Here is a 4,204-nt window from a genome sequence, read left to right on the forward strand (position 1 = left end):
TAGAGCTACATTATCTGCACCAGCAGCCACAGCTTCAGTGCCACCTCCAGCTGTTGGAAATATGCCCTAGAGGCAATAATAAAAGGATTATTATTATATTTCCTTGTTCATGATAATTGTATTTTATTCATGCTATAATTGTGTTATCCGGAAATCGTAATACATGTGTGAATGCATAGACACCAACATGTCCCTAGTAAGCCTCTAGTTGACTAGCTCGTTGATCAACAGATAGTCATGGTTTCCTGACTATGGACATTGGATGTCATTGATAACGAGATCACATCATTAGGAGAATGATGTGATGGACAAGACCCAATCCTAAACATAGCACAAGATCGTATAGTTCGTTTGCTAGAGTTTTTCCAATGTCAAGTATCTTTTCCTTAGATCATGAGATCGTGTAACTCCCGGATACCGTAGGAGTGCTTTGGGTGTACCAAACGTCACAACATAACTGGGTGACTATAAAGGTATACTACGGGTATCTCTGAAAGTGTCTGTTGGGTTGACACGGATCAAGACTGGGATTTGTCACTCCATATGACGGAGAGGTATCTCTGGGCCCACTCGGTAATGCATCATCATAATGAGCTCAAAGTGACCAAGTGTCTGGTCACGGGATCATGCATTACGGTATGATTAAACTGACTTGCCGGTAACGAGATTGAACGAGGTATTGGGATACCGACGATCGAATCTCGGGCAAGTAACGTACCGATTGACAAAGGGAATTGTATACGGGGTTGCTTGAATCCTCGACATCGTGGTTCATCCGATGAGATCATCGAGGAGCATGTGGGAGCCAACATGGGTATCCAGATCCCGCTGTTGGTTATTGACCGGAGAGTCGTCTCGGTCATGTCTACATGTCTCCTGAACCCGTAGGGTCTACACACTTAAGGTTCGGTGACGCTAGGGTTGTAGAGATATGAGTATGCAGTAACCCGAAAGTTGTTCGGAGTCCCGGATGAGATCCCGAACGTCACGAGGAGTTCCGAAATGGTCCAGAGGTGAAGAATTATATATAGGAAGTGCAATTTCGGCCATCGGGAGAGTTTCGGGGGTCAACAGTATTGTACCGGGACCACCGGAAGGGTCCCGGGGTCCACCGGGTGGGGCCACCCATCCCGGAGGGCCCCATGGACTGAAGTGGGGAGGGAACCAGCCCATAGTGGGCTGGTGCGCCCCCCCCCCTTGGGCCCCCCATGCGCCTAGGGTTGGGAACCCTAGGGGAGGGGGCGCCTCCACTTGCCTTGGGGGGCACTCCACCCCCTTGGCCGCCGCCCCCTAGGAGATCCCATCTCCTAGGGCCGGCGCACCCCCCTAGGGGGCCTATATAAAGGGGGGAGGGAGGGCAGCCGCACCCCTGAAGTCTTGGCGCCTCCCTCTCCCCTGCTACACCTCTCCCTCTCGCAGAAGCTCGGCGAAGCCCTGCTGCGGTGACTGCTGCATCCACCACCACGCCGTCGTGATGCTGGATCTTCATCAACCTCTCCTTCCCCCTTGCTGGATCAAGAAGGAGGAGACGTCGCGCTGACCGTACGTGTGTTGAACGCGGAGGTGCCGTCCGTTCGGCGCTAGGATCTCCGGTGATTTGGATCACGACGAGTACGACTCCCTCACCCCCGTTCTTTGAACGCTTCCGCTCGCGATCTACAAAGGTATGTAGATGCATCCGATCACTCGTTTCTAGATGAACTCATAGATGGATCTTGGTGAAAACGTAGGAAATTTTTTTGTTCTCTGCAACGTTCCCCAATAGTGGCATCATGAGCTAGGTCTATGCGTAGTTCTCTTTGCACGAGTAGAACACAATTTGTTGTGTGCGTAGATGTTGTCAACTTTCTTGCCGCTGCTAGTCTTATTTTGCTTCAGCGGTATTGTGGGATGAAGCGGCCTGGACCAACCTTACACGTACGCTTACGTGAGACCGGTTCCACCGACTGACATGCTCTAGTTGAATAAGGTGGCTGGCGGGTGTCTGTTCCTCCCACTTTAGTTGGAGCGGATTCGACGAAAAGGCTCCTTATGAAGGGTAAATAGAAGTTGACAAATCACGTTGTGGCTTTAACGTAGGTAAGAGAAAACGTTCTTGCTAGAACCCTCTTGCAGCCACGTAAAACTTGCAACAACAATTAGAGGACGTCTAACTTGTTTTTGCAGCAAGTGTTTTGTGATGTGATATGGCCAAAGTTGTGATGAATGATATATGTGATGTATGAGATCATGTTATTGTAATAGGAATCACGACTTGCATGTCGATGAGTATGACAACCGGCAGGAGCCATAGGAGTTGTCTTTATTTTTTGTATGACCTGCGTGTCATTGAGAAACACCATGTAAATTACTTTACTTTATTGCTAAACGTGTTAGCCATAGTAGTAGAAGTAATAGTTGGCGAGCAACTTCATGGAGACACGATGATGGAGATCATGATGATGGAGATCATGGTGTCATGCCGGTGACAAGATGATCATGGAGCCCCAAGATGGAGATCACAGGAGCTATATGATATTGGCCATATCATGTCACTATTATTTGATTGCATGAGATGTTTATCATGTTTTTGCATCTTGTTTACTTAGAATGACGGTAGTAAATAAGATGATCCCTCATAATAATTTCAAGAAAGTGTCCCCCCTAACTGTGCACCGTTGCGACAGTTCGTTGTTTCGAAGCACCACGTGATGATCGGGTGTGATAGATTCCAACGTTCACATACAACGGGTGTAAGACAGATTTACACATGCAAACACTTAGGTTGACTTGACGAGCCTAGCATGTACAGACATGGCCTCGGAACACAGAAGACCGAAAGGTCGAGCATGAGTCGTATAGAAGATACGATCAACATGAAGATGTTCACCGATGTTGACTAGTCCGTCTCACGTGATGATCGGACACGGCCTAGTTAACTCGGATCATGTTATACTTAGATGACTGGAGGGATGTCTATATGAGTGGGAGTTCATTGAATAATTTGATTAGATGAACTTAATTATCATGAACTTAGTCTAAAATCTTTACAACATGTCTTGTAGATCAAATGGCCAACGTTATCCTCAACTTCAACGCGTTCCTAGAGAAAACCAAGCTGAAAGACGATGGCAGCAACTATACGGACTGGGTCCGGAACCTGAGGATCATCCTCATAGCTGCCAAGAAAGATTATGTCCTACAAGCACCGCTAGGTGAAGCACCTGCTCTCCCTGCAGAACAACACGTTATGAATGCTTGGCAGACACGTACTGATGATTACTCCCTCGTTCAGTGTGGCATGCTTTACAGCTTATAACCGGGGCTCCAAAAGCGTTTTGAGAGACACAGAGCATATGAGATGTTTGAAGAGCTGAAAATGGTTTTTCAAGCTCATGCCCGGGTCGAGAGATATGAAGTCTCCGACAAGTTCTTCAGCTGTAAGATGGAGGAAAACAGTTCTGTCAGTGAGCACATACTCACTATGTCTGGGTTACATAACCACTTGACTCAGCTGGGAGTTAATCTCCCGGATGACGCGGTCATTGACAGAATCCTTCAGTCGCTACCACCGAGCTAGAAGAGCTTTGTGATTAACTTCAATATGCAGGGGATGGAAAAGACCATTCTTGAAGTATTTGCAATGCTGAAATCAGCACAGGTAGAAGTCAAAAAGGAACATCAAGTGTTGATGGTGAATAAAACCACTAAGTTCAAGAAAGGCAAGGGTAAGAAGAACTTCAATAAGGACGGCAAGGGAGTTGCCGCGCCCGGTAAGCAAGCTGCCGGGAAGAAGGCAAAGAATGGACCCAAGCCCGAGACTGAGTGCTTTTATTGCAAGGGAAGTGGTCACTGGAAGCGGAACTGCCCCAAATACTTAGCGGACAAGAAGGCCGGCATCACGAAAGGTATATGTGATATACATGTAATTGATGTGTACCTTACCAGTACTCGTAGTAGCTCCTAGGTATTTGATACCAGTGCAGTTGCTCACATTTGTAACTCAAAGCAGGAGCTGCGGAATAAGCGGAGACTGGCGAAGGACGAGGTGACGATGCGCGTCGGGAATGGTTCCAAGGTCGATGTGATCACCGTCGGCACACTGCCTCTACATTTACCTACGGGGTTAGTTTTAAACCTCAATAATTGTTATTTAGTGCCATCTTTGAGCATGAACATTGTATCAGGATCTCGTTTAATACGAGATGGCTACTCATTTAAATCC

The sequence above is a fragment of the Triticum urartu genome, chromosome 2A, assembly GCF_056163025.1.
Source record: "Triticum urartu cultivar PI428250 chromosome 2A, HENAU_Tu73, whole genome shotgun sequence".
Lineage (NCBI taxonomy): Eukaryota > Viridiplantae > Streptophyta > Magnoliopsida > Poales > Poaceae > Triticum > Triticum urartu.